Source organism: Somniosus microcephalus, chromosome 12 (genome assembly GCF_052327205.1).
Source record: "Somniosus microcephalus isolate GS21.2 chromosome 12, FLI_Smic_1.0, whole genome shotgun sequence".
Lineage (NCBI taxonomy): Eukaryota > Metazoa > Chordata > Chondrichthyes > Squaliformes > Somniosidae > Somniosus > Somniosus microcephalus.
The window spans coordinates 80,320,343-80,341,159 of NC_140998.1; positions in this window are offsets into that span (position 1 = coordinate 80,320,343).

Consider the following 20,817-nt stretch of genomic DNA (forward strand, 5'->3'; position numbering starts at 1 on the left):
ACATGGGTGTAATATTTGAATTCTCCAGTCCTCTGGCGCCACCCCCCATATCCAAGGAGGATTGGAAGATTGTGGCCAGTACCTCCCCAATTTCCACCTTTACTTCCCTCAGCATCCTAGGATGCATCCCATCCGGTCCTGGTGACCTATCTATTTTAAGTACAGCCAGCCTTTCTAGTACCTCCTCTTTATCAATTTCTATCCCATCCAATATCTCAATGACCTCCTCTTTCACTATGAGGTAAGTAAACTTTTTTAAAAGTTTACTTACTTTTTTAGCCCTCTTCTGGACCTGCAGCTCCTTCGCCCCCAGTGCTCGTTGCGAGGCTGGCCCCAGGTACTAAACATGGCTTCCGAGAGTTCAAATATAGTCAGGATCTCAATGACATCATCAGACCCTGAGTTATGAACATCAATGAGGCCTCACGTGCCTGGTGTGAGGACCTCGCTGGCTGGCCAGAACGCACCTGTTAAACTGGTGCGAAGCCACCGAGGATCGAGTAAGTAGACTGCTACAAGCATTTTAAACGCACCCCCCCCCCCCCCGGACACCCCATTCCATTGGACATGGGGTGGTTAAATTCAGGGCTATGGATCTGGCCTTTTTGGATTTTAAATCCTTAGAGGTGGGTTCCAGAAGCTACTGAGCAGATCAAGTTCTAGATGCAAAATAATCTGCAGTGAAGAAGTTTAAGCTTTCACAAAAAGTTTTGGGAACCTCATTCCTTCAGCTGTTGCTCCACAGCAAAAATGAGATTTTAAAATACTGTAAATCTTTAAATTGATTAGATGATGGGAAACTTTTCAGGTATGGACCAACAGTGCGGAACCCCCACCAGTGCAAATCGAAAAATTGTAAGAGTGTCTGCAGTTTTCTGATTTGTGTTTGTGGCAGACGAGGTGTACTTTTGGAAAACGTAGTCTGATATCTCAGCGGTTCACTCAAACTATCTGATTTAACAATCAGAGAAACAGACTTGAACTTAAGTTTCAGTTTTCGAGCAGTCATTTATCATAGAGCTATCAAACTGCATTGCTCATAATGCACCTTTATTTGTTTTAAATTATCTATGTTGTGTGGCGTACCGATCACAGAAAGGACACAATCCGCTTTTCGGTCCGTAGACTATAAATCAGGCGTCATGCCTTTAAGAAGGATCACACCTTTAAGAAACTCGATCTGCAACATAGTTAAGCCCAGAGCGGGGGAGGAGCAGTCGAAGCTGTGGACTGATGAAAGGCAGTCGGACTTGGTGTAATCTCTGACGCCATTTTTGTGTTCAACATGTGGTCTCAACAATTAAACCTTTTCTGTTGAACCTCTCCGAGTTCAGTATATTTTGTTAGGAGTACGTAGACTCCTACAGTAATGTGTTAGTTAGTCAGTTAGGTTATACCAATAACAACAACTTGTATTTATACAGAACCTTTAACGTAGTAAAATGTCCCAAGGTGCTTCACAGGAGTATTTTAAGACAAAAAATTTTGACACCGAGCCACATAAGGAGAAATTAGGGCTGATGACCAAAAGCTTGGTCAAAGAGGTAGGTTTTAAGGAGCAACTTAAAGGAGGAAAGAGAGATAGCGAGGCGGAGAGGTTTAGGCAGGGAATTCCAGAGCTTAGGGCCTAGGCAATAGAAGGCATGGCCATCAATGGTTGAGCGATTATAAACAGGGAAGCTCAAGAGGGCAGAATTAGAGGAGCGCAGATAGCTCGGGGGGTTGTGGGGCTGAAGGAGAATACAGAGATAGGGAGGGGTGAGGCCATGAGATTTGAAAACAAGGATGAGAATTTTGAAATCAAAGCGTTGCTTAACCAGGAGCCAATGTAGGTCAGCGAGCACAGGGGTGATGGGTGAATGGGACTTGGTGCGAGTTAGGACACAGGCAGCCGAGTTTTGGATGACCTCAAGTTTACGTAAGGTAGAATGTGGGAGGCCAGCCAGGAATAGTCACGTCTAGAGGTAACAAAGGCATGAATTAGGGTTTCAGCAGCAGATGAGCGGAGGCAAGGATGGAGATGAGCGATGTTACGGAGGTGGAAATAGGCGGTCTTAGTTATGCTGCGGATATGTGGTCAGAAGCTCATTTCAGGGTCAATTATGACACCAAGGTTGCAAACAGTATGGTTCAGCCTCAGACAGATGTTACGGGGAGGGATGGAGTCAGTGGCTAGGGAACGGAGTTTGTGGCGGGGACCGAAAACAATGGTTTCGGTCTTCCCAATATTTAATTGGAGAAAATTTCTGCTCATCCAGAACTGGATGTCGGAGAAGCAGTCTGACAATTTAGAGACCGTGGAGGGGTCGAGAGAAGTGGTGCTGAGGTAGAGCTGGGTGTCATCAGTGTACATGTGAAAACTGACGCTGTGTTTTCAGATGATGTCACCAAGGGGCAGCATGTAGATGAGAAATAGGAGGGGGCCAAGGATAGATCCTTGGGGGACCCCAAAGGGAATGATGCGGGAGAGGGAAGAGAAGCCTTTGCAGGTGATTCTCTGGCTACGATTAGATAGATAAGAATGGAACCAGGCGAGTGCAGTCCCACCCAGCTGGATGACGGCGGAGAGGCGTTGGAGAAGGATGGAGTGGTCAACCTTGTCAAAGGCTGCAGACAAGTCAAGAAGGACGAGAAGGGGTAGTTTACCTTTGTCACAGTCACAAAGGATGTCATTTGTGACTTTGATGAGAACCGTTTCGGTACTGTGGCAGGGGGGGAAACCTGATTGGAGGGGTTCAAACATGGAGTTGTGGGGAAGATGGGCACGGATTTGGGAGGGGACAACATGTTCAAGGACTTTGGAGAGGAAAGGGAGGCTGGAGATGGGGTGGTAGTTTGTAAGGATGGAGGGGTCAAGGGTTGTTTTTTTGAGGAGAGGGGTGATGACAGCTGATTTGAGGGAGAGGGGACAGTACCTGAGGAGAGAGAACCGTTAACAATGTCAGCTAACATGGGAGCCAGCAAAGGAAGTTGGGTGGTCAGCAGTTTGGTGGGAATAGGGTCGAGGGAGCAGGAAGTGAGTCTCATGGACAAGGTGAGCACGGAGAGGTCATGAGGGGAAATCGGAGAGAAACTGGAGAAAGATGTGAGTTCAGGGCTAGGGCAGGGGGAACCTTAGAGGAAGTTTGGCCTGATAGGCTAGGGGAAGGAAGGGAAGTGGCAGAGGCAGCAGAGCGGATGGTCTCAATCTTAGAGACAAGGAAGTCCATGAGCTTCTCACACTTGTTGTCAGAGGTGAGGGTGGAGGAGACAGGGGAAAGGGGTTTAAGAAGATGGTTAGTAGTGGAGAATAGAAGCTGGGGTTTACCTTTGCATTCCAGAATGATTCTGGAATAGTGAGTAATATTGGCAAACGAGAGCAGGACCCGATAATGCTTTATGTGGTGCAGCCATATCTGGTGGTGAATGACTAAACCAGTTGTCCTCCATATCCGTTGAAGTCTGCGTCCCTTGGACTTAAAGGAGCGAAGATGAGAGCTGTACCAGGGGGAATGGCCAGGATGAGAGAGAGTAATTGTTTTAATAGGGACTAGGGCACCAAAGGTGGTGGTGAGGGTGCGGTTGAGCAGATCGGTAGCTGCAGAAATGTCGTGGTGAATGGAGGGCCAAAGGGTGGACAGTTGGATTTCAGTAAATGCAGTTGTAAGAGAGTTGGGAGAGAGTTTTTTCCTGGGGCGGACACAGAAGGAAGTAGGGTTACGGCGGGGGCGGGGTGGAGGGAGAAGGGGGATGTGGGTGGAGAGCGATACGAGGAAGTGGTCAGAGATGGCCTTATCTGCGATTGACATGATGGGAGTAGCGAGGCCACAAGAGAGATGGCAAGGTTGAGGGGATGGCCGTGAATATGAGTTGGGGGCTTTACATGGAGGGAGAGATTAACTGAAGATAGGAGGCTAGTAAACTCAGAGGAGAGTGAGCATGATGAATTGAGATGAAAGTTGAAATCACCGAGGATGGGAAGTCACTCGGTGCAGAGGCTGAGGGAGGAATGCAGTGAAGATATCTCAGTAATAAAATTTCGATGGTACTTGGGTGAGCGGTAGAGAACGAGAATTTTAAATGAGAGGTGAGAGGGGTGGAAGAAGGTGAGATGCTCAAAGGAGGAGAAAGTCCCGGAGGAGTAGGGGGACAGACCAAGGCGTGATTTGGTGATGAGAGCCACACCGCCACCACGGCGGTCTGAGCGGGGCGAGTGGTGGAAGGGATTGCCAGGCGGGGAGGCTTCAGTTAAGGGTAAGGTGTCATCACCCCTCAACCAAGCTTCCATCAGGGCCATGATGTCGATGCAATCATCCACGGTAAGCTCATGGATGGCAAGGGCCTTGTTCACAAGTGAACGGACATTCTGGAGGGAGATGCGGAGAGGGTTGGTGATGGCTGACCCACTGCCAGTGTCCACAGGGTCAGCGCTGGTGGAGGATGAGTTGGATGGGGAGGAGATTGGCAAGATTAGCCCCCAGTGGGCGCGCTGGGCGGGAAGGTCAGCGAGAGAGTAGGATGGGACAGTTGTGTTGCTGCTCGTAAGGAGGCAGCGACGAGTGCCTCGATGGGCCCTTCGTAGGGTGTCAAGAGAGGCACAGAGGGAAGCTGTAGGCTTATCTAAGAGGGAGTCAAGCCTCTTATAGTTAAGTATAAACATCGCTTTCTGCCCTATTACAAACATTTCATTGTTTGATGTCTATTATATATGCCAGAAGTTAATTTAAACAAGATTGCTAATACAAATTTCAACAAATAAAGGATCACAGCTGCACATAAGAACAAAAAAAAGCTTCAACTATATTTTCTGTTCTGTTGGTTTTCCAGCTGAGTTTCTTTTTGGGCGTTCAGATTATAGAATCTATAACAGCATGCTGCAAAATAGAGTGCGTGGAATGCAAGATATATCGCTCAGTGTTTACAAATCACATGGATTGACACAAATCTAGGAAACACCTGGTCCTATAAGAAACGCTTTTCTCAGCTTCTCCTGATGGCTTCCTTGCCCAGTGTGGAACGGAATCATACAGACGAGTTATCAGGTTTGATCCCTGGTCTGTGCTCAGTTATATAAATGATTTTAGAGATAGTGGCAGTGAGGGTGCTGTAACTGACCTTAATGTCCAGGGATAGGGAAGGGAAAATAAATATCAGGCAAGGTATGCACCATTGGAGAAAAAAACAGCATCCAGAAGACAGAGATGACAGATAATATTAGAATAAGTCAATTTTCAGAAACTTTAGTCTTTTAAGTCTTCAACAAAAAGCCAGGTTCATCAAGCTTCCATACCCCTGCTCCTAAGTACTGGGGATTTAGCTGGTTTGCCAAAGGCATTGTTACACTCTCATGAGGGGTCCAGAGAGAGCAGCACTCAAATGAAGACCTGTGACCTCTGTGCGTCACTCTCACTTATTTATTTTATTCCTGTTGCCACTTCAATCAAGGTTAGTTTGAGGTCAAAGAGCCATGGTTCCCATTGCTAGAAGGAAGGGAATCTGTCTCTGCACATTTAGTTGTAAGTGGAGACCCAATGACATGAGACCCATAAAAATCTGGGTCTCCCATGTTGATGGATCTTTGCAGGTCAGGTGCTTTCTATTAAAGAGTCCAAGCTGCCACTGATGTGGGCTGTTGAAATGTGATATGTTCAGGCAGGCGAGCAGGCTGCGAACTTAGTCTGATGGAAGGTGCTGACTCCTTGATAGGATGTAATTCTAAAGCCTAGTCAGTATTGGCAAATGATTTGGCGATGGGGTTATCACATCTGACCTGTAGGGATTACTAGAGACCAATTATGAGCAGGCACTTGGTTGACTTTCCCCTCACTGAGATCAGATACAAGCTGGGAATCTGAACCTAGAAACTCTCTGGCTCAGCTTCATATCATGTGGTGCATTTACACACGGAGCCACCAAGACAGCGCCATAAAACGGTTTCTATATAAATCTACTAGAGCTCTCCTTTAGTATATTACAGCTAGCTTAGAACTTTAAATAATATCAAAGAGAAGAACCACTGCTATGAAAAACAACAGTAAGCCATTTGGAATGTGCAAATGCTTTGGACCTGACATGGATTTTTCGGTTTCTAGTCAATACATTAAATGTTTTTTTTTAATTAACCACAGAAATGAAAAACGCTGCAGCAGCCTATTAAGGACACTACTTAAAGAGTAAGGTACAGTATATTTTTTTGTTTTTCACTGATGGCTGTATACACAGATGTAGCACTATTTATGCTCAGATGTTATCATCTTGTGGTATTTTTGCAAGGAAATTTTATTTCTTCACCTGAAGAGTCACATTAAAAAAAAAATACAGCTCCCTGAATAACTGCATTTGATACTTACAATGTGCTACTTGTGAATCAGAAATTAAAATGTTACCAGGAAATGAAGCTGCAGTTCTAGCGTACCAATATGTGATCTGGTTGGGGGCAGGTTGCTCCTGAACAATGATATCAAATACCATACAAACATTGCCATTTGCAGCTGAAAAGGTAAAAGTAAAGTGATTCCATCTCTATGAAGATTACTGAATTTCACCAGGTTCTCCATCCAAAACAGATATGCAATTTCTGAGCTTACCTGATCTGCTTGCTTTTGAAGTGCTCCTGGGGAATTTACAGAAAGATTCTCAGAAAGCAGTTTGCTCTGGGTTTCAGGCTAGGACTTATGATGGCAGAAGAGAAAGAAAAGAAAAGGTCAGCTCCCCAATGGCCTGAGATCTTAATGGCGTGAGAAGAATTTGTCCTGTTCAAATATAAAAAAGGGAACTATACAGCAGGATGGCAAACTGGTGACAGGAGGCTGAAAGAAATTGAGATTCAAGAGAAAGGATCATCTGACAGTTTATTCTGAAAGAGTCCAGATGAATCTGAATGAACCCTAGTACGGTACCGCTTCTGCGGCAAGTCTCATTGACCTGGCTCCAATCTTGATGCCAAGAATTGGAGTCCTTTATAGTTGCAAAAGGAGTCAAGATTTTGGGTTAATATTATAAACTTTGAAACCAGTTTATTTTTTTCCTCCCCACTTTTCTCTGCCTGCTTTGTCCTCACCTGAAGGCATTGAGTCCTTGCTGGGGTAAGGCTCCACAGATGCCAAGCAACCTTTGGTACACTGTCCAGCTGGCCATCATTCATAAATTAGTCTTAATTGTAAGTACCAGCAGATTAGTTGACTGTGGGGCACGACAGAGCTGAACCTAAACCTTAGCCTATCACCTGGCAACCATACACACACTTTCAGCAGGGGTTGCTGGATGGCAAGGAGGAGCAAAATCCCTGACCAGTTTTCCCCATCGTAAACCAAGGGTGTTAACGTCGGCTGCAACACCCTTACCTGCACTCCAGTTGATATCAGCTAACTCAGCACAGACAAGAGACTGAACCTGGGATCTCCCTGGTGTGTATGGCTCCACTATTCCTTGGACAAACTTGCTGGAAAACAATGGAAATAGATTTTTTCTGAAGCTGTTTATGGGAGTCGTCTAGAAAGCATGCTATAGTCATATGTTACATAGAACATGTCTTTCTGTAGACATATTAATCCTTTATCTTTAAAATTAAATTAATATCTAACTATAGTAAATCCATAATTTCACTCTGTAATCTTGACTATTGTGGAAGTTTATTAGATCATAATAGTTTGGCATACTATTGATTAACAAGACTGATTACAGCTCTCTAGAATGATAAAATATCACTTGGATTTCCTCAATTATTCCAACGAAAACTGTTCCTACTGAATTGGTAGAAAACTGTTTTATATGTTGTCATATTACGAATGATAACCTGCCCTGCAGTAATTTCAATACCTACCAAATGCTATGTAGATGATATATGTTCGTATGTTTGACTTGGTGAAAAATTGATGTCAAGCAGTAATAATATGGTTCTCTATTATGCCACACGGGTTTAATGGGAATGTAAAATTTTAATGCCAATGATTCAATATCTATTGAGACATTTAGTTGATCTCCCATGTCTTTCTTCCTGTAACTATTTCTCAGCCATGCTATAACTTTGTGTCTTTATCTCCAACTTTTTTTTACAATCTTGAATGTAAGGGATATTAATGCTGTATGACTCTTTTTTTAAGTCTCTCTATTTCTACTCTCTTCTGTATGTATCCCGCTGTCATTGGTTATATATGCTTATTGTATGGTTCATATGTGCTTATTTAATGATGTACCCAGTTTCCATGTTACCTTTGTTAAAGTTCAAAGTACATAGCAATTGGTAGCCAACCTAGCCCTAATCAGGATCCGATGGGAACCGGCTCTTTGGGAGCTGGTGCAATAATAGTGGTGAGAAAGAAACTCGAGTGTTAGGGCTGGGGTCTGAGACTGGGTGGATTAGAGGGACTAGAGCCTTGGGTCGACAAGTGGGATGGAGTGGGCAGAAACAGTGGGGAATTGGAAGAATCGGGGCTTCAGCGATGGTTTGTGATCAGAAAGGGCAGTGTTGAGGCATGACAGCACTTAAGGAAAGGGGGCTGAGACATGGTGAGAGGAGGTCTGAGTTCTGATAGCAGATAGGGGTGGGTGGGTGGAGGTGGGAGGAAGTTAAAATCCACGATGCTGAGGAATCTAAACTACATGTGAATTGGACTTAAAAGACTCGCTTAGAGTAGAACAGAAGATGTAAGTGAGAAGAATAAAGGTTCTTAATGAGGCAACTGGCAAAATATTACAGACAAATTGTGGTAAACCACTTTTATCGTTCACTATCGTTACACTATGGTTATCACTGTTTATATCGTTACACTATGGTTATCACTGTTTACACTGTTGTATCACTACACAAGGTCACCTCTTGTCACGCTGTTATACCTGGGCTGACCACAGCTGACTCCGCCCATGACTCCGCCTGCTTGCCCAGGTATAAAGGTGGTCGACTGGCTGGTATTCCTCCTTGTTGGACCCGATCACCCACGAGGGTGGGCTCTGTTATTTAGCCAATAAAAACCTATAGTTACTATCTTAACTCGTCGCTTTTCATTGGATGAATTGATAGGTATATCAATTTTATTGGCTAAATTTTGAAATGAGTGGATCGGAGCAGCCAAACGACCAGCCAAACGGCCAGCTACAACAGCCACAGCAGCCGGCCTGGCTGCGAGCCCTCCGACCGCCGTACCTGGATCTAAACCCACAGGCAGCGAACTCAGCCCTCGACTTCAAACACTGGCTGAGCTGTTTCGAATCCTACCTGGGAGAATCCGGCGTGCCCCCGGGATCCAAACTAAGAGTTCTGACCACCCAAGTGAGCCCTAAAGTATTTGCAATCATCCAGGACCTTATTACATACGAGGACGCCCTCAGCCTGCTGAAAGAGCAGTACCGGAGCCCGGTAAACTCTATGTATGCCAGACATCTCCTAAGATCCCGCTCGCAACAGCCAGGAGAGTCTGTAGATGAATTTTTACGGGCGCTACAAACACTCGGCAGGGACTGTGACTTTAAAGCTGTAACGGCTGCAGAAAATACCGAAGGGAATATCCGCGATGCCTTCGTGAAAGGCCTTCGGTCCGACTACTCACGGCAAAGACTGCTCGAATCAAAGGACCTCGACCTGAATACAACTGCAGCCCTCGCTCGCTCTCTGGAAGTGGCCCATCGGGACCTCGAGGCGTAACCCAGGTACTGTGCTGCACGACCCTGGGACTCCGGCCCGACCCCGGCCGCAATACCTCTCGCACCGCCGCCTCTGGGACCTACCTCAGCGTCGGCATCCCAGAACCGATCGGGACCGCCACCCCCGGTACCGGCTGCAACATCGGAGCCCCGCGATCGGGCCGCCGGCTGCTTCTTCTGTGGCCAGGCGAAACACCCGAGGACGCGCTGCCCTGCAAGAAACGCGACTTGCTCCGATTGCCACAAGAAAGGCCACTTCGCTAAGGCCTGCAGGGGGAGAGCCACAGACGCCAGCAGTGCCTCATGCGAGTTGTGGGGGCGGCCATCTTTCATCAAGGCCACAGATGCCAGTATCCCCTCATGTGAGTCGTGGGGGCGGCCATCTTTGATCAAGGCCACCGACACCAGCAGTGCCTCATGTGAGTTGTGGGGGCGGCCATCTTCTCCGCCATTTTATTCAACCTCGTGGGTGCCGCCATTTTGTCCACCACACTCGACCGCCATCTTGTCTCCAGACCCGACCACCGCCTCACCCGCAGACTACAGCAGCTCGCTCAGCCATACACTAGCCTCTGTCACACTGGACCAAGCTCGCCCGCATCACCTGTCCAAGTCCATGATGGACATCAAAGTAAATGGCCACGCCACGACCTGCCTGTTCGACAGCGGAAGCACGGAGAGTTTCATCCATCCAGACACGGTGAGCCACTACTCCCTCACTGTCCGGCCAACGCGCAACCGGATCTCGATGGCGTCGAGGTCCCATTCTACAGACATCAGCGGCTACTGTGTTGTGACCCTGTCGGTTAGGGGCACGGAGTATAAAAATTTTAAACTCCTCGTCCTGCCCCAGCTCTGCGCTGCCGTCCTACTAGGGCTGGACTTCCAATCCCACCTTCAAAGTGTCACTTTGGCATACGGTGGACCCCTCCCCCCACTCACAGTCGACAACCAGCAGCCTTTAAACCGCCCACCGCATACCACCTGCGGCCTATCCACCCTCAAGGTCCCGCCCCCCTCCCTGTTCACTAACCTCACCCGCAACTGTAAATCCGTCGCCACCAAGAGCAGGCGGTACAGCGCCGGGGACAGAGCTTTTATTAGCTCTGAGGTGCAGCGTCTCCTGAAGGAGGGCATCATCGAGAGGAGCAACAGCCCCTGGCGTGCCCAGGTCGTAGTCGTTAAGACCGGCAATAAAAACCGCCTGGTCATCGACTACAGCCAAACCATAAACCGGTACACCCAGCTGGACGCATACCCCCTTCCCCGCATATCCGATATGGTCAATCAGATTGCACAGTACCGGGTATTCTCCACCATCGACCTTAAGTCGGCCTATCACCAACTCCCTATCCGCCCTGAGGACCGCCAGTATACCGCCTTCGAGGCGAATGGCCGCCTCTACCACTTCCTTAGGGTTCCCTTCGGCGTCACCAACGGAGTTTCGGTCTTCCAAAGGGAGATGGACCGGATGGTTGACCAGAACGGGCTGCAGGCCACGTTCCCTTATCTAGATAACGTCACCATCTGCGGCCGCGACCGGCAGGACCACGATGTTAATCTGGAGAAATTCCTCCGTACGGCCGAACGGCTGAAGCTCACTTACAATAAGGAGAAATGTGTGTTTAACACCTCGCGTCTCGCCATCCTCGGCTGCATAGTAGAGAACGGGGTCATCGGCCCCGACCCTGAAAGAATGCGCCCCCTCATGGAGCTTCCCCTCCCCCACTGTCCAAAGGCGCTGAAGAGAACCCTGGGGCTCTTCGCCTACTATGCCCAATGAGTGCCGAATTATGCGGACAAAGCCAGACCCCTCATGAAGTCCACCTCCTTCCCCCTGACGGCAGAAGCGTGCGCAGCCTTCTCCCTCATAAAGGGAGACATTGCTAAGGCCACAATGCACGCGGTGGATGAGTCTATCCCTTTCCAAGTGGAGAGCGATGCATCCGACTTCGCCCTAGCAGCAACCCTTAACCAGGCGGGGAGACCTGTGGCCTTCTTCTCAAGGACCCTCCAGGGCCCTGAGATCCGACACTCTTCGGTCGAGAAGGAGGCCCAGGCGATCGTGGAGGCAGTACGACGCTGGAGGCATTACCTGGCAGGCAAACGATTTACCCTCCTCACCGACCAGCGTTCAGTCGCTTTTATGTTTAATAACAAGCTGAGGGGCAAAATCAAGAACGACAAGATCTTGAGGTGGAGAATCGAGCTCTCCACCTATGATTATGATATCTTGTACCGACCTGGTAAACTGAACGAACCCCCAGATGCTCTATCACGAAGTACATGCGCCAACGCGCAAATTGATAGACTGCAGACCCTCCACAATGACCTCTGCCACCCCGGGGTCACCAGACTTTACCACTTCACTAAGGCCTGCAACCTGCCCTACTCCATCGAGGAGGTCAGGACCATGACCAGGAACTGCCAAACCTGTGCCGAATGCAAACCGCATTTCTTTAGGCCGGACAGAGCAAGCCTGATCAAGGCCACCCGCCCCTTCGAGCGCTTGAGCATCGATTTTAAGGGGCCCCTCCCGTCCTCTGACCGTAATGTGTACTTTCTCAACATCATTGATGAGTACTCCCGTTTCCCCTTTGCCTTCCCCTGCCCAGACATGACCAGTACCACGGTCATCAAATGCCTGAACGACCTCTTCGCCTTGTTCGGGTTCCCGAACTATATACATAGGGACCGGGGCTCATCCTTCATGAGCGAGGAACTTCGCCAGTTCCTACTAGCGAGAGGCATTGCTGCAAGCAGGACCACCAGCTACAACCCCCGAGGGAACGGCCAGGTGGAAAGAGAGAACGCGACTGCCTGGAAGGCCATTCTCTTAGCCTTAAAGTCTAAGGGCCTGCCAACCTCTCGCTGGCAGGAAGTCCTCCCGGCAGCGCTGCATTCCATCCGGTCACTGCTTTGCACGGCCATTAACGCCACCCCCCATGAACGAATGTTTGTTTCCCCCAGGAAGTCGACTACGGGAACCTCGCTACCAACATGGCTGACTTCTCCGGGGCCCGTCTTGCTGCGAAAGCACGTGAGGGCCCATAAAACGGACCCCCTGGTCGAGAGGGTGGACCTCCTGCACGCCAACCCCCAGTACGCCTATGTGACATACCCAGACGGGCGGGAGGACACAGTCTCCTTACGAGACCTTGCACCCTCGGGCACCCCTGAGACGCCACCGTTACCCCCCACCACCCCCCCAAATTCACCCCAGGTAGACGGCATGCCGGAACCCCACGAGCCTTCGCCGACCACGCAGACACCAGCATTAACATCGGATACTGCATCACCGCCGCCGCTGCTGCGCCGATCAGAGAGACTTACGAGGCCTCCGGACAGACTGACATACCCGAACTGGTAGCACACTTCACCCCGCCGGACTCAAATCTAAACAAGGGGTGAATGTGGTAAACCACTTTTATCGTTCACTATCGTTACACTATGGTTATCACTGTTTATATTGTTACACTATGGTTATCACTGTTTACACTGTTGTATCACTACACAAGGTCACCTCTTGTCACGCTGTTATACCTGGGCTGACCACAGCTGACTCCGCCCATGACTCCGCCTGCTTGCCCAGGTATAAAGGTGGTCAACTGGCTGGTATTCCTCCTTGTTGGACCCGATCACCCACGAGGGTGGGCTCTGTTATTTAGCCAATAAAAACCTATAGTTACTATCTTAACTCGTCGCTTTTCATTGGATGAATTGATAGGTATATCACAAATAAGATACTATTCTGTAGACAAGTAATGCACATGTAACTTACCTGAAGGAAGTAGTGCCAGATCTGGTTCTAAGTCACAAAGTAGGAGGCCACTGGGAAATAATGATAATAGCCTAATTAGGTTCACATTAAATATATAACAAGAAAAGGAGAAGTCCAAGATAAAGTTGCTGGAAGTTGAAATTAATCAATTTCAGTGGGATGAAAGGCGGCCTAGTCCAGATTCATTGGCTGGAAAAATGGCAGATGAAAGAACATAGCAACAGTGGAAGATAGTAGTTGGCTATGGTACAGGCTAAATACAAGAACAAATTGCATTTATATGGCACCTTTAATGTAGGAAAAAGTCCCAAGGCACGTCACAGGAGCATAATCAGACCAAAATTGACACCGCGCCAAAGAAGGAGATATTAAGATACTAGGACTGGTGACTAAAAGCTTATTCAAAGAGGTAGGTTTTAAGGAGGGTCTTAAAGGAGTAGAGAGAAGTGGAGAGGTGGAGAGGGAATTTCAGAGCTTAGGGCCTAGATGACTGAAGGCACAGCTGCCAATGGTGGGGCGAAGTGAGTGGGGGTGCACAAGAGGCCAGAATTGGGGGAACACAGACAAATACATTCTGGTTCCGAAAACGGGATATATCACAGATCACAGAATCACAGAAACCCCACGGTGCAGATAGAGGCCATTTCGGCCCATCGAGCCTGCACCGACACATATCCCACCCGATCCCCGTAACCCCTACACCAACACCTATCCCACCCTATCCCCGTAACCCCACGTATTTAATCCCCCTAACACTAAGGGTCAATTTATCATAGCCAATCAACCTAACCCGCACATCTTTGGACTGTGGGAGGAAACCGGAGCACCCGGAGGAAACCCACGCAAACACGGGGAGAATGTGCAAACTCCACACAGACAGTCGCCCAAGGCCGGATTCGAACCCAGGTCCCTGGCTGGAATTCCATGGGTAATTAGAGAAAATAGAGCAAGAACAAGGGTTAATAAAGATAATTATAAGGGGGAATAAAAGAAAAGAAAAAATGATAGAAGGGAAGTAAAGGTGGAGATGAGGAAGACTAAAAAGAAGAAACTGGCTGAAGAATAGGAAACAATGAGCTCTTATTAGAGGAGTTAAGCCAGAGTGGGGGTAGTACTGACTGGGTGGCCTCAGGGCTCAGTGCGGGGACCACTACTGTTTCCAATTGATATAAATGACCTGGATTCAGAAACTCAATGCGAAGTGGTCAAAACTGGGAGGAGCAGTGGAATTTAGAGACACAGCTCAGAAATTACAGACTGAGTTGAACAAAATATGTAAGTGGGTATAATAATGGCAGGTGAAATTTAATGCAAAAAAGCCCATTTACATCTCTCCTGATTTTTATTTCCATTGACTACATTTTACTTCTTCCCTCTCCATTTGGCTCTCTGCATCCAAGAAGAAAGGTAGGCAATTTGTTATCCAGGCTTCCACCAAGGTTGCCATGAAACCAACCAGAGAAATGCATGAGTGAGTAACAGACTCTCTTTTCCCTCACCTACCTTCCGGTGGGCAAAAGCCTAGCTTCGAGTCAATGCCTTCCCACCGTTGAATTTGAAAGTGAGGATATGCTGAATAGTCAGAGGAGCATCGTGCCTTCTGAGTCATAATTCCTCAAAGCATTTTTCAGCAACAATGTACATTTATATAGCTCCTTTAAAGTAGCAAAAATATCCCAAGGTGTTTTACACAATCAATAACTTCTAGAAGTGCAGTAATCTTTATTAGGTAGGCAAACACAGCAGCACTATATCCCGGTGATAACATGAATGACCAATCAGTATGTTTTAGGTGGTATTGGTTGAGGAAGGAATGTTATCCAGGATATCAGGATATTTCCAGCACTTCTTCAAGTAGCACTATGGATCTTTGTTGTCTACCTGAATCATCAGAACAGACAGACAGAACTTTGGCCTAATGTCTCGTCCAAAGGATGGCACTTTAATGCAGCATCCCGTCGTCATGCGTGCAAACCCGTGTGACTAGTGCTGCCAATCAGAGCATTGCTGGCCCGTACTGAGGAGCAGAAAGGTCACTCTGCTCAAGACCAGACTCAATATGGCAGACCCGATTTTAATAGCACCGGCGAAACCGACCTAAACTTGCTACTAGCAGTCATTTCAATCCGTGGCAACAAGCGAAACCTCTGCTTAAGGTGTTTCACTGCCTCCAACTGAAACAGTGTCAGGTCAATTACTCCGGGGAATTTGGAGGCATCCCCACAACATTTTGATTTTGGTGCACCTTCCGACATTTTGGAGTCTACTGTAGTTCTGCCTTTCAAGCCAAAATTAATTTCTCCTGCAAGGGTTACAGATACTTTAAATATAAAATAAAATATCGTTGTATAGACTTCAGTACAACTTCTAGTAAATCTGGCCTCCGATATATCATGTTAATTTGTGAACTGAAATCTTTTACAACGCACCCTTTCAAAAATACCAAACAGTAGTGCATTCTGTGTGCACAAAGAATCTGGCCCAACATTCACATCTGTCCCACTCTCCGACCCCATGGGAGCCCAGAGGCAGGTGTGGGATTACATGAATTGAGAGCATGCTGATTTAACTATTTTAAATAAACAACTTTTATTTTCATGTAGCTTCAGGAGGGCGAAGGGTGAGCCAATGTCATTGAAGCAAAAGCATTCAACAGAATTCTGATAAAAGGTCACGTGAACCTAGTTTTTCCTCTTTTAGATACTGATCAACCTGCTGTGTGTTTCATTTTCTAGCATGAGGCTAGAAATTGCTGCAAGTGGTAATAACAGATGAATGGTTCACTTACTCATATGCTATTTCTCTGCCCACTATTTTAACAGAGGAATTAAGCTAGTTAAAATAAATGGGTTAATGCCCTTTAGTAAAATAGTGGACAAAGGAAAGTCATTTGAATTTATTAAGCATTTAGCTATTATCAGCAATAGTCATTACTGGTCTATATCGCACCTTTGACTCGATTAAGAAGGTTTATTTTCTTATACTGGAAGTAAAAACCATTGCAATAATATTTTTTTAAACTAAAATGCTCAAAGACATGGTTTGCAGCCATTGGGAGCTGACTTTCTGTTCTCAGGTGGATTTAATTGACGGCCTCCAGTGTAAGGTTTGCAGGCCTAGAGGGTTGATGTCTCCCGAAAGCGAGCAGGCCGGAGCTGGCGCCCGCCTCTTCACATAGTTACAGGGACCGTGTGAAATTGGTGCTGGCAGCTCACTGTCATGACCCAAGCGTGCAGCCAGCGCTACCCACCCTACTCCTACATTCACTGCACCACACTTCACTACATCTCCTTCTCCTACTCTTACACTGCACTTCCTAATCTCACCACACTTTCAAACCTCACTTCTCCACACCTGACATCTTACACGCTACATCCAAACTATTCCATCGTGATAGGCACCTTCTCTAAGCATTTCCAAAGTTGTCACTAACTCACTCCCTTCTTTCTTGCAGGAAAAGGTCGCACACAACTTGCGAGAGGAGGGCGTGACCAGAGGAGGCCGAGCCTGTTGTGTATGTACCTTAAAGAGAAGAACTGATTTTATACTGCAGTACCGGCAGTGACCACCCCTGTATATAAAGCCATAGCAGGCTTCTGTACTTCAGTCTTAAGTTACCCTCTGTTCAGCTGCAAGCACGAGCAGAGGGAGCAGCCAGACTTTGGAGAGTGGATTAAAGTGGTGGTCCCCTGACCAGGAAGAGGAGGAGAACGTTGGACCACCACCACCAACATTACATCAACTGAGGTGCCTGGAGAGAGAGGACAGAGGAGGAGAAGGAGAAAGGAGGCCTACATCAACATCAACCAGGGGAGAGGCCTTTCTATCACTGCCTCCCCAATTTGGCCTCCACTTCAGGAGAGGGAGAGAGGGGAGAGAAACCAACTGCTTGAAAGGAGGGAAGAAAACTTCATCCGGAACATCTACAGGTGGGTGTTATTTGGGGCACTCTCCCAAGACTTTGTATTTTAGGTGGGGGGAGAAAAGAAGAAGCAAGGCCGGATCATCAAGGGGTGTAGTGTGTGTGTGTGTGTGCTCTTGTTAAAAGCTAGGCCACACACACCACTAATTAGCATCCCTTCTATTGCCTGCCCTGGGAGAGCTTGGAGCTGCCCAAGGTGAAGTCCTTAATTTAATTTAATTACATCGTTAAGACCTGTTGCAGGACTAAGCCTGGGCTTCTCCAGCTTTTCCAGGTGAAGACGTCTTCTCCCCCTGCCAGAAGACCACCATCACCAAAGACTTTTTCCATCGGAGAGTGCAACCCTGCCTACACCCACCCACCATCCTGAGTGGCAACACTGCCCTTTGCGGCCTCCCTCCTTCCCACCCCCCCCACCTCTCTCTCTCTCTTTGTCTCTCTCTGCCTGTCTTTCTAAGGCACCTTAGTTTCATCTATTTTATTAATTGCCAATTGAGCAGAGGGGCGAGGGCTCCTCTCCCAATTTAAATCAATAAGGAGAGAGGTGTGTCCTCATTTTAATCAGCTCCCTCTGCTCAATAGAGGACAAAAAAATATATATATACACCGAGGCCATTAACACCTTCAGGCCTGTGACTTGGGCTGAGTGTAGCCCTTAAAAAAAGCACCCCAGAATGGCGACTGCATCTTCGCCGGTGGCGGGGCCAGCCGGGACCTATGCGAGAGTGGTAGCCACAGCCACAGCTGCTCCCGCTGTTCCTGCTGCCCCGTCACCTTTTCGATTAATAACAAAAAAGCTTGGGGTGAAGAGCTACACTCACCCCACTATGACCATCGAGGCCTGCGTCAAGGCCATGGCTGGGGTTGTCGGCCCCTCAGCCATCGTCGCGGCCTCGAAAATGTATGGGAAGGCTGTGTTCTTCCTGGGGTCGGAGCGGGCGGTGTCCCTGGCTGTCGCCAAGGGGCTCACCGTGGGCGGGACCTTCCTGCCGGTGGATCCTCTCGAGGCCACCGCGCAGAGGATCATTATTTCCAACGTCCCGCCCTATGTTCCTGGTGAGCTCCTCCTTCCCCATTTGCGACAACTTGGGGAGGTGAGGTCGGGGATCACGCCCATCCCGCTCGGCTTCCGGGAGGCCAGCCTTCGCCACGTCTTCTCCTTCCGGCGCCAGCTGTTTATCCAGCTGGCGCGGGAGGAGGACACTGAAGGGGCGTTCGTCGTCCTCCACGAGGGGACCGCCTACCGCGCCTTTTGTACGGTGTGAGGTGCCATGCCTGCAGGGAGGTGGGGCACATCAGGAGGAACTGCCCTGCCTCCAAGGCCACCGGATCATCTCGTGCGGCCGAGGCTGGCGCCGCCGCCGCCGCCCTTCCCCCCGGATCTGCCCGCGCGTCAAGTACGTCTGATGCGCGGTTGACGTCGGGGGCCGATGCCACCAAGGCCTCCGGCGGGGGGGAGGGAGCGTGTCCGGCCGGAAAGAAGGCGCGGGGAAAAAAGAAGCACCTTAGGGCAGGTCCCCCCGCGGATGGTGAGCCCTTGCCCCTTGAGCCCCTTACACCCGCGCTCCTCGCGGAGTTGATCAGGGCAGATGTGAGCGGGAGGGGCCCCGTGCCCGAGCCTGTGGCCGCAACCGCCGCAGCGGTAATGCCAATACCTGCGGCCGGGCTCGGGCCCGAGGAACCCGACAAACCTGCTCCGCCGGAGGGAGTCGAGGAGGAGGCCTTTGCAGACATGGAGGTCTCCCTCGCTCCCTCCGTGCTAAAAAGAAGGCGCGACCCCCTGGATGAGGAGGAGGACCGGGAGGAGGAAGGTCCCTCCGAGCAGGGGGAGTCGTCGCCCGCCGCGGGTACTGCGCCCCCCCGCCCCCCCAGCGCTGTCGTCATCACCAGCGATCGGCAGGGGTCGCCTGTCCCTCGGGAGGCTGAGGCAGATGTGTCTGTCCAGCACGTCACTCCCGGGGATGGGGATGAGACCCTGCCCGTGGGGGGGGTTGCGGAACAACCCGCGGCAGTAATTGAAGTTGACCTTTTATCGGTGTCGTTACCCCTCGCCGGGTCGGGCAGCCTGGGGGCTGGGTCGGGCGAGCTCAAGGATAATGAGCTCGCCCAATGCGACCCGGACGTCTCCCAGGGGATGCTCGTCCTGGTAGAGCTTTTAATTCAAAACCCCCCGTCCGCTGGGTCGGAGGTTGGTGGCGGGGAGGAGGATGGCCCCCTGGCTGCGTCTCTGGTGCCGGACGTACTGGAGGAGCTGGAAATTGTTCTCTCCCCGGTTTCTCCGGTCGTTCCGGTGTCTGAGGCGGAGGGGAGCTCTGAACCGCCGCCGTCTTCTGGCCCGGCACCCCTAGAGGAGCCCAGGGAGAAATCCTCTGCCGCCGATCCTGGGGGTGGGATCCGGGCGGAGGCGGGGCTGGCTGGCGCGGCCGAGTCGTTCGCTTCGCACTGCGCGGCGGACGGGTCGGCCGCTGGTGACGACCCCCTGGAGGAGGATGGGGACTCGGTGATGGGCACGGAGGACGATTCGGACTCCAGCGCCGACGTGGCGATGGATGACCTCGTGCCCCTTGCCGAGTCTCCCCTCATTTCCGTAAGGGAACTCCGGGATTTTATGGCCACGTGCCTGGGTCAGCGCAATAAGGTCCGGCTGGCCCTCAACAGGTGGTCGGAGCTGGCGCTGCTCATCGATTCCGTCCGCGCCGCCGTTAAGATCTTGGGCGCGGACGAGGGTGTGAACCCGCTCGAGCTGCGTCGGCTCACAACGTTTCTCACTGGGCTGCTGAGGAAGTGGCGGCGGACCAGCGGCTGCGCTTCCTCGCCCCGTTAGGTGTAGGTAGAGGTTGCACTATGCTTCTGACATGAAGATAACCATAGCCAGCCTCAACATCAACGGCAGCAGGGAGGCGCGCCGCAGATTCAATAACTTCTCGGTCCTTCGGGACGGGAAGTATGCGGTGTGCTTCCTGCAAGAAACCCACACCGTTCCGGGAGACGAAGCCACGTGGCTCCTGGAGTGGCAAGGAGGGGTCAGCATGAGTCACCTCTCCAACAATTCCAGCGGGGTGGCTATCTTGCTGGCCCCGCATTTTCAGCCGGAGATCTTGGGGGTCAAGGAGCACGTGCCGGGCCGCTTGCTCCAGGTCACTGTTCGCCTGGGGGGCGTGCCGCTCCATCTAGTGAACGTGTACGCCCCTCAGACCAGTGCGCAGCAAGTGCGCTTCTTCGAAGAAGTGTCCGCTCTCTTGGGCTCCATCGACGTGGGCGAGTGCGTCATCCTCGGGGGGGATTTTAACTGCACCCTCGAGGCGAGGGACCGTTCGGGTCCCCCGCGAAGCCCGGCGGCGATGGAGAAGTTGAGGGACCTGGTTGGGTCCTTCGACTTGGTGGACGTCTGGCGAAATCTCCACCCCGACTCCAGCGCCTTCACTAGCGTGAGGTCTGGGGGAGGAAGGTCCAGAATCGACCGCCTCTACATTTCCCGGGCGTACGTCTCCTGCGT